At 35.6% G+C, this 10,797-nt stretch overlaps 1 pseudogene; it reads left to right on the forward strand.

The window, feature by feature from the left end:
- Positions 1-637: 637 nt before the first annotated feature.
- On the forward strand, positions 638-9,513 carry LOC126721086 (subtilisin-like protease SBT4.15; annotated as a pseudogene).
- Positions 9,514-10,797: the final 1,284 nt, after the last annotated feature.

Here is a 10,797-nt window from a genome sequence, read left to right on the forward strand (position 1 = left end):
TCGACACTTTCTCGACACTTGTATCTGCCGACGCAAAATCCTCGACACCTAGCTCAACACCTTGCTCGACACCTCAATCTGTCAAGAATTACTGAAGTGCTATATATTGGGTTGTCGCGATCCGATTCTCATTTTCTCGATCTCTCTCGATCTATCCGCTCCTATTCTCCTCCCAAAAATTTCTTCTCCCTCTAAACCTTCAGCCCACGTGATTTTTGGCCTTTCCTTGCTTCAAATCACTTGGTATGTGTTCTTTTTCTCTCATTCTTCATGCATTTCATGCATTTAGACCTAGGTTTTGGGGTTTTTGAAATTTTTTGGGGTTTTTCAAAATTGATGAGTTGTTAAAATTTTGGGATGGGTTTATGATTAAATGAGTTTAAAATCTCATGCATTGCATCACATTAGCATAATAATAGTATTATCATGCATTTTAGATGTGTGCAATTGATTGTGTGCTGGTAGGATTGGATTGGGCTGAGCCCATGATGCAATTTCTTTTGCATTTCACATGTTCATGCATTCCCCATGCATACGTACTCTCTTTTCAATATACTTGTTATATTTGAATTGCTTTGGGACTTTTCTGATTGTCTCTCTTTCTCTCCCTCTCTTTCTGTTTAGGTTAGTCGTATCTATGGCACCTAAGCATAAGTCAACTTCATCCCAGAACCGCTTGCGTTATAGGGCATTGTCTTCTTCTGATCCTACTCCTTCTCATATTCGGTTCCGTGATGAGAATGCCCGAAAGGACTTCTTGAAGAACTTTTCTCGATGTGGTGTTAATTCAGAATGCCGAGTCATTTTGGCAGACTTTACTGACACTGACCTTCCCACTGTCATTCACAGTCAGGGATGGGAGTCACTATGTGACGTTCGGGTCACTTGTCCGACCATGCTGATCCAAGATTTTTACTCCAACATGCACGGTTTCAATTTTTCAGTACCTCTCTTTTCTACTCGCGTTCAAGGTACACACATTGTAGTCACACTGTAGCTTGTTGCGAATGTGCTTCATGTTCCGAGGGTAGAGCATCCTGACTACCTGGTTGTGAGCATCTCTAGACTGTGTCCAAAGACGAGATGATTTCCGCTTTCTGTGAGCATCCCACAGATTGGGGTGATTGTCAGTTCACACCATGTCGGCCTTTTGCTAAAGGTCCTAGATTCATGAACATGGTGATGACTTTTGTTTTGCACCCACTATCTCACTATAACTCTATCACAGAGCCTCGTGCTCGATTTTTGCTGTCTATATTAAAGCATCTCACTATAGATTTTCCTTCACATTTCATTCTTTCTATCTTAGATGTGTATAGGGATACGGCTACCCGTGATAAGCTCATTTTCCCTTCGGCTATCATGTGGATTCTATGCCATTTTTCTATTCCTTTTCCCTTTTCCGACCATTTTCTTGTCATGTGTGCCATAGACTATGCTATCGTTAAATGTAGCAAGGCGTAATTTCAGTCTTGGCAATCAGATTCAGCAACTCCTCTCTCCCATTCTGCTCCGTCTCATTCTACTCCATCCACATCCTCTCCCTCTTCTTCTTCGGGCGATGTGACTCTAGGAGACATCATGGCGTAGCTACAGTGTATGGATGCTCGCCTTGATACACTTTCTACAGAGTTGTATCAGGTGAATGTTCGTGTCGGTCGTATTGCACAGCAACAGGTGACCATGGGTGGTTTTGCTCCTGAGGCTTCTCCTCCACCACCTCCTCTAATGGCTTCTAAGTCTGAGGATGATGATGATGATGATGATAGTGATGACAATGATGCTTCAGATGATGATGATGGAGATGCTAGCTCTATCGATGAGATGTCTACTTGACACTCTTATCCTTTGTCACTCGTGACAAAAAGGGGGAGTAGTTTTGGATATGAGAGTAGTCATTCTTAAGGGGAGAGTGAGTATAGGACATTTTGTTTGGGGGAGTGTTGATATCTAAGGGATGTAGTGAGGATTACATGTATCTTTTCTTTTCTCTATTTCAGATACATTTATTCTTGCACATGGGTCTTGTGACCATTTTGACATACATTGTACTTATCTTCTTTTTATATGTTGATGTATGTTTCTTTCACCTACTCTTACATGTGTTGTTTCTTTTCTCTCTTTATGCACATGCTTCTTATTACGTGTATGCAATCTATTATTTTTGTTTCACACAAAGATGCCTTGATGAGTTTTGTTTAAAAGTGTTTCAGAAATACAAGTTATCAAAGTCTACTTGCCATAAATTCTCTTCTTGCAAAGTTTTTCAAGAGTTTGTGTTAGGATAGATTTTATTGTATTCAACAAGTGAATATGAGTTGAGTGATTTATGACTTTTCTCATATATTCATTTGTTTGTTGTGATTTTATCACGGATTGCCAAAGGGGGAGATTATTAGGACATATGTGATTCACTTGTTAGGAACATATGTCACTATTTTGTGTAATTGGCTTATCCTATGACAAAACACACTTTACTTGTATTTGGGTCTATCTAGGATGTGTTTAATACTTCAAGAAACTGTGTTTCAAGATCAAGTGTTAAAGACATGCAAGTCTATCCAAGATTCAAGTTGAAGAAGTGTTGTTCATTAAAGCTCAACAGCTAGCTCGACAGCTAGCTATCCATCGAGCTTAAGAAGCTGTTCCAGCCCCAAGGCTCGACAGCTGCTCGACAGCACCTCGACAGACAGCTATCTGTCGAGCTTTATGAAAAACAGAATTTCAATTCTATTTTGACTCTAATCCGTGATTATGTGTTTGGGCCTTCTTTTCTTCTAACCCTAGACATATAAAATGATTATTTTAAGGGCCGTCAAAGTGTACACAAGTTGCACAAGTGTTGAGCAAAGTTTGTTCAAGCAATTTGTAACCGGAGACAAAGTTTTTCCCTAGTTCATCATTCTTGTGAAAAAGTTGTTGTGTATGTGTACCGTAGGGTTTTGTGACCAAGCATCTTCTTGATCTTTGTCGTTGGGATGAACTGAAGAACTTTGCAGCCAACAACCTTCTTTAGTTGGTGATTGAAGTCCGATCTGGGATCCGCGCATTGGTTAGTCACGTAGTTGGGAGCCGTGCATCAAAAAGGGAAATTGTCACTACAGAACAAGTCCAATTGAGTATTGCGGTAAGGGTTCAACTGTAGGTTGGTATAAGGTACTGGGATTCCTTTACTTGTAACCGCTTATTTTGATAATAGTGGAATTTCGGGATTGGTGACCTGAAAATCACCTGGTGGAGTTTTTGTCGTTAGGTTTTCCCCATTCATAAACAAATCACAGTGTTATTTATTTTCTGCTGCATAATTAATTTATTGGTGATTTGTTTGTACTACCACGTGCTTTGCATGTTAATTTGATTAATTAATAAACTTGGCTAATTAATCAATTAATTTATCACAAGGGGTCAATTCGTTTTTGGCCTATCAAAAACACAAAAGACAAAATCTCTTACTATAAATATAGGAGCAAGACTGAAAGCAAGAGAGAAAGGCAGAGCGGTACTGTATACAAAGGAGGAATCAAAAATGGTTCGAATTTGTATGATCACCCTCTTCCTTCTGGCTATGCAGCTTCATTGGTCATTCACTCATGGTTCTAGTGACACATTTAGAAAGGTAAATATATTTTTATAATTTGTATGAACAATAATAATGTATATTATTTAATATTATAATTTCCTTCTTATAATCAGAAATTTGTTTTTCATTACCACATAGGCATACATCGTGTACATGGGAGAGGCACCGCAATCAAAAGCCTCTGCTACTGATCTTCATCACAACTTGCTTTCTTCAGTTGTTAAAGAGTAAGTTGGATGACAAAATATCTAAAAATTTCATGCTTACATCTACTCATGTTTAATTCAAACAATAATAGTTTTCCATTTGTTTCTTACATGGAATGGTTTTTTTTTTTTTTTTTTTTGGGTGGTAATTTATACCTGTAATAGTTCATGTAGAAATTGGTAAATGAGATATAAAGAAAAGAGAAGGAAGAAGAGAGATAACATTAGAGTTTACATGATTCAGCCAAATGGCCAACATCTACGAGACGAGCTCAAAAGACTATATTTTCTCATACACCTTTCATGATAGTAAATTACAATAGAATCCATATTTATAATAGAATTACATACAAAAGTAAAAAATAATCTTAATTTGAATTACATATTAAATATTAATTGTCTTAATCCCATGATTTTCTCTAGCAATCAATCTCTTAATTTGTTCACTAATCCCAAAATTTTCTCTAGCAATTAATGTTGATTTGTTCTTCACTTTCATGGAAAGTAAATTATACATTCCAACGGTTCAACTTCATATATAACAAATTTGGTAGGTATAATTTATACAAGGGTCAAAGATTTGGTGGTGGGGAGGGTTCCATAATGCCTATAGGACTTAGGACTTAGGAGCTTATCAATATGTATAGCATCGTGCTTTTCTATGATATAAAATTAGTTTTTAGGGTGTATTCATATATGATATGACATCACATCTAGCATGCAACAAACTGTAACACTTTTTCCTCTCTTATGTGTGTATTTGTTTCTCAAAAAAATAAATAAATAATTGTCCCACATTCCTTAAGAGAGAGTGTTGTGTGTTGTATAACTTGCCCCACCCTCTCTTAAAAGTTATCATGGCTTTTGAGTAGAGTTGTGGTGTGCCTTTGTGTTAGAACATCTTTCCCTCTCCCTTGTGTGTGTGTGTGTATTTGTACTTTGTTTCTCATTAAAAAATAAATAAATTTGTAACATTTGGGTAGACAATTAAACGATTGAGTATTGTCATTTTTCATTGATCATATTGCCCAACAGTCCAGAATCTATAGCTACACAAAGAGTTTTAATGCATTTGCAGCAAACCTATTGCCACAAGAACTTCAAAGACTACAAGGTGCACATTAAAAACTTCATGTTACACATCATTTCTTTTTCTTTTTCTTGGGTTGATTGTCTTATGTAATTTATATACATATATGCATCCATTACAGAGAATGAAAATGTGGTGTCGGTGTTTCCTAGCAAAATGCAAAAAATTCACACCACAAGATCATGGGTGTTAGGTTCTAAATGTTTAGAACAATTGGCAAATCGTGTACACAAATATGTCTAGATATAGATCTTAGAGTCAATAGGTATTATTAGACAATGCTCAAGGTGATTCAAGTCAAGATTCAAGAACATACAAGCTGCAGGTAAAAGATTTCATAATCTACCTGGTTCAATCGATCGAAAGACAGGCTCGACTGATTGAAAGACAGGCTCGACCGATCGAAAGTCCTATCTGCAGAATTTTAATTAAGCCCAAACAGCAGTTCAAGCCCATTAAGGATTAAGGTTTCTGATATACTTCTCCCAGTATATAAAGGAAACCCTAAGCACGTTTTTATAAGACTTTTTAGAGAGAGAAGAGTGTGCCTCTTTTGTATTTAGGATTTTGTTCCTAAAAAGCTCTCTCATATCTTCTACTGGTATTATTACTTGAAGAATCTCAAGATCCGGTGTTGTAGAAGTTGCTGCCTTCTCTAGTCATCAAAGGTGCTGATGATCTAAACCTTCAAGGGTGGTCTTGGAGTCACAAACAGGAGAGTTTGTGTTGCTAAACCTTTGAGTGGGATCTCAAAGTCACAAGCGTGGGTGTTTGTGTTTTGCAAAGGCCAAAGAAAGAAGTAGTCCATGGTCTCGGAACTATCATGGGGTTGTGGTAGTAAGTTTTCTACTGGTGGATAGCAATAGAATGTTAGTGGTCTAAGTTCTATTGTACAAACTTCAATTCTTTCATAGTGGATTTGGTTTTTACCTTGAGGATAGCTAGGTCAAATCCTCCCCAAGTTTTCTACGGGTTTGGTTTTCTTGGGTTATAATATTGTTGTGTTCTTTATTTTCCGCACTTTACAATAATATGATATATGTGTGTTAACCTAGACTTGATGATTTAACTAAGTAATCACTTGGCTAATTACCTAGGTTAATCTGGTTGTGTTTTAAGGGGTCTAAAAATGTATAATGGGATTTCTTAGGAATGCCTCAATCAGTGAAGAGAAATCATCAAATTGAAAGTAATATTATTGTTGGTGTATTAGATACAGGTACTAAATTAAGATTACTTCTCATAGAGTTTTGACTTTTCCATGTAACCTGTCATCGTGGAGGATTTTAATCACTTTTCTAATCTTTCTAGTCTCCTCCCCTTATTTTTTAGGAATTTATATTGATGCTCCAAGTTTTGACGACAAAGTATTTGGACCTCCTCCATCAAAATGGAAGGGTACATGCCAAGTCAAAGGCAACTTCACTGGCTGTAACAAGTAAACAATCTCAATCTCTCCCCTAGATTGTGACCTACCACAAAACAATGTGTCTAATAACACAATATTTGATTAATTATGTTGAATGAATCTAAATTAAAGTAATTTTATTCCAGTCACAAAATAACATATCAACCATTTGTCTTTTTAAATATTACTTCTGTACATGCATGGATGTCTCATTTAATTTCCAAGCCATTTACATTTTATGCAGCAGGATAATAGGTGCAAGGTTCTACAACCACACTTCCACCACTCCCCACCCATAAATCCCCAATAAATAAGGAGGGCCACGGCAGTCACACTTCGTCCACCATAGCAAGTGCGTTGATAGCAAGGGCAAGCTTATACAGTTTAGCCAAAGGCATAACTCGAGGTTGGGTTCCATCAGCACGCATTGCAATGTACAAGGTGTGTTGGGCCGATGGTTGCAGTGATATAGACCTTATGGCTGGACTGGATGATGCCATTAATGATGGAGTTGACTTGATATCAATATCCATCGGATTCGACTAGCTATTTTGACAATCCCATTGCGATCAGTGCCTTTCATGCAATGAAGAAGGGGATTTTGACAACATGTTCAGCTGGGAATAGCGGTCCAATTTTGTATTCTGTGCAGAACACAACTCCTTGGATATTGACTGTTGGTGCTTCTGGCATGGATTGGCAGTTTAGGACTCTGGTTAAAGTTGGAAATGGCATAAAAATTGCTGTAAGCTCCTTTTTTTTTTTTTTTTTTTTTTGGTTGAGAAGATTGTTGTAAGTTACTTCTTTCTAATATTTGATGAGTCTTTGAGTTCTATAATATTTAATAATGAGTCTAATATTTCTTCATTGATTTGTGTGTGGGTTTTCTAAATATATATATGATTTTAACATATACATTTACTGGTGCATTGTATAACAGGGATTTTCCATCAACACGTTTTCACCAAATAAACGGATGTACCCTCTAACCACCGCAGTAAAAGCAGCCAATAGAAGTTTAGAACAAGATCACTCTCCCTAGTAATTATAAGGAATTTTAATTGATGCTTACCCTTGACGCAATAGTCCCTTTACAAATATAAGTTCTTGTGGGATAAAGGGAAGAAGGGCAAGGATTAGAGTTCAAATCTCTAGGAATAAGTTTCACACATATACACTTAGATTATGTTAGAGTATGATTATTATTTCAAATTTAATTGAAGATCACCTAAACTAATATATATATATATATATATATATATATTCAGAGTCAAACTGCTAATATTAGTAGCACTAATCAATTAAAGAATTGGGCAAGTTGTGTGATAAAGGGAGTCTGGACGCGAATAAGGTCAAGGGAAAGATTGTGCTATGCAAAGAAGGACTAATTCAAGATTACATTAAGCAAATCGATGGGTTGGGGGCTATTGTATCTCTCCAACAGCAGTCAGATACAGGCTTTACATTTACCATCCCTGCTGCCTTCATTGATACTAATGTCAGTGACAAAATTGAAATATATGTTAACTCAACCAGGTAAGTATAGGGAACCAAATTCTTTTTTTTTTTTTTTCATTCTACCTATTTTTATTTTTTAATTGATATTTTTATTTTCTTTATGGATTTTTTTTTTCATTGGTAAAACTTTCAGAGCCCCTCAAGCTGTTATATACAAGTTTACAGCAGTCCACAATGCCACTACACCCTTTGTGGCTTCCTTTTCATCCCGAGGTCCAAACACAATCTCTTCCACCATAATTAAGGTAACCCTTGCAATGATTACCATTATAGGCATAAATTTGTGTGTGTTTTTTTTAGCATATATACTAGAATGAGGGTTTTAAATTATAAATGATTTGCAGCCAGATATTGTGGCACTTGGAATAGATATTCTAGCTGCTTACTCTAAACTTTCATTAGTGACTAGGGATCTTAAAGACAACCGATTTGATGTGTATAATATAATTTCTGGAACATCAATGGCTTGCCCTCATGTGGCAACTACCGCTACCTATGTCAAATCATTCCACCCTAATTAGTCTCCCGCTGCAATCAAATCAGCCTTAATAACAACTGGTTAGTCTCCTTAAATTCTCCCATTTAAACTCATGATGTGTCAAAGATTATGCCACTTTACAAGAACCCCTACTTGAATGGTGTCAATTAGAGGTTATTAGTGTTTAATTGAAATTCTCCAATGCAATCACATTGCTCATTGTTTACCAGCAATGTTGTTAATACTTAACATCCCAATTGGTTTAGAGTAAATATTACACATGTTAATATATATCTGTTGTGACAACTTAATTCAAATCATAATTGTGATATGGACTTTCTCCGTGATTAATGAAGATGATTATTTTCTAACAAGAAATTAATGATATTCATTTTACGAGTGACTTTAGAGATGCTACAAATTTTATTGCACTACCCTTACAAACTAGTGCGACACTATTCACAAAAAAATAATTTAAATATTTATTTATTAGTTATTGAAGTTGCACCAATCAAATTTATAGTCACCTTAGTGTGTTAAGCCCAAGTAGTAAAATTTGTAATAATCTTAACATATGTATTCCTTCTGTTTAAACACATAGATCAAGATATCATCCCATACTTCCCTAAAATAAGTTTTATATGAAAATTAGCTAGGCTTTCTGAGTGTTTTATAATTTTGCTTCTTAATTGATGATCAGCATCTGAATCGAAAATCAAGGATATCCAAGCTAAGTTAGCCTACGGGGCCGGCCAAATTTACCCAGTTAGAGCACTGCATCCCGGTTTGATCTATAACGTGTCAAAGTCCGACTACATCCACTTCCTATGTAATGAGGGTTACTCCAGGACAGCACTAAAAGTGTTCACTGAAGAGAACACAAATTGCTCAAGTATCCCTGACATTGGAGGACATGATGCCCTAAATTACCCATCCATGTATTTGCAACTTAATAGCGCTAACTCTACTATATCAGCCATCTTTCATAGGATAGTTACAAATGTTGGCTTGGAAAAAGCTATATACAAGGCAATTGTCAAGGCGCCAGCAACTCTCAAGGTCATTGTTGTTCCGAAAGAACTAGCTTTTAGTCACTTGTACGAGAAAAAATCTTTCATGGTTGTGATAAAGGGGCCACCATTGAACAATATTTCCAGTTTATCAGCATCACTGGAATGGAATGACGCTAAACACAGAGTTAAGAGCCCTATCCACATTTTTTTGGGCATATAGGTCAAATTGTTTTTAGGCTGATATAATGTCTAATAGTGTAGAGCTTGGCAAGCTTTTTGTGTAAATCGTATATGGGTGCAAGCTTGGAACAAGTGGGGAACGCTTGTTATTTAACTCAGTTTTTTATATGAAGTTTAGCTGATTTCAAATTTGCGCACCGCAATTTAGAGTTATTGATACTCTAAAATCTAAATGCATATTTTGCCACTATTTAATGTTTTTTTTCTAAGTAATAGAAAGAAACAAAGTATTTATAATTTATCATTTTGTTGTAATATAATTCAGCAAAAATGGGATAGGAGGTTTAGACTCTATAAAAACTAGTCGCTAACCCGTGCGATGCACGGGAAAACTATTAGAAAATAATAAAGCATACATATATTAAAAGACAATTTAAGTTCATATGTGCTTGCAAGGGATACATACCTAAATAGTTCTTGCGGTAGAAATAAAAGTCTTATCTTTGAGATAAAGAACTGATGTAAACAAACTAACCTTACATAAAACAAATTAAAAAAAAAAAAAAAAAAAAACATAAAACTGATGTCACGGGAAATTCAGCCACATAGTAGTAATATATAAATCTCTTAAAACCTAAACCTAAACCTAAACATAAGGACTAAATATATAAACAAACTAACCTTACAAAAGCTGAACTTTATAAGCTAAAAGCTATACCGTGAGTTGTAGATCTTGAATGCTATACCGTGCGTTTAGGGCTTCCTACATCTGGAGAGAGAGAGAGTTTGCAGAAATCAAAGAAAATCTCTCTATAGCTTAAGAAACACAATATACTAAAATCAAAGAGATAAAATTTTCAGAGGACAAAATATTATAGATAATTTAAAAGAATTTTGGTTTAATTCTTGAACACCGCAATTCCATAAAATTCATACTAATAATAATATTTTATGATAGCGCAGTTAGAATTTTGGTTTAATTCTTGAACACTGAATTGGAAATTGATTATATGAGTATTCAATGGTGAACAAAGTACTATGTATTAATTAATATATAAACAAAACTAACCTTACAAAAATTGAACTTTATAAGCTAAAATCTATACCGTGCATTGTAGATCTTGAATGCTTTAGGGCTTCCTACGTCTGGAGAGAGAGAGTTTGCAGAAACCGTGACTTTATATTTCTTAACTTGAGAGAGGGGTAAGGTTGCTAGGGTTTTGTAGATCTTGAATGCTTTAGGGCTTCCTACGTTTGAAGAAAGAGAGAGTTTGCAAAAACCGTGGCTTTATATTTCTTAACTTGAGAGAGGGGTAAGGTTGCT

Source organism: Quercus robur, chromosome 1 (assembly GCF_932294415.1).
Source record: "Quercus robur chromosome 1, dhQueRobu3.1, whole genome shotgun sequence".
Classification (NCBI taxonomy): Eukaryota; Viridiplantae; Streptophyta; class Magnoliopsida; order Fagales; family Fagaceae; genus Quercus; species Quercus robur.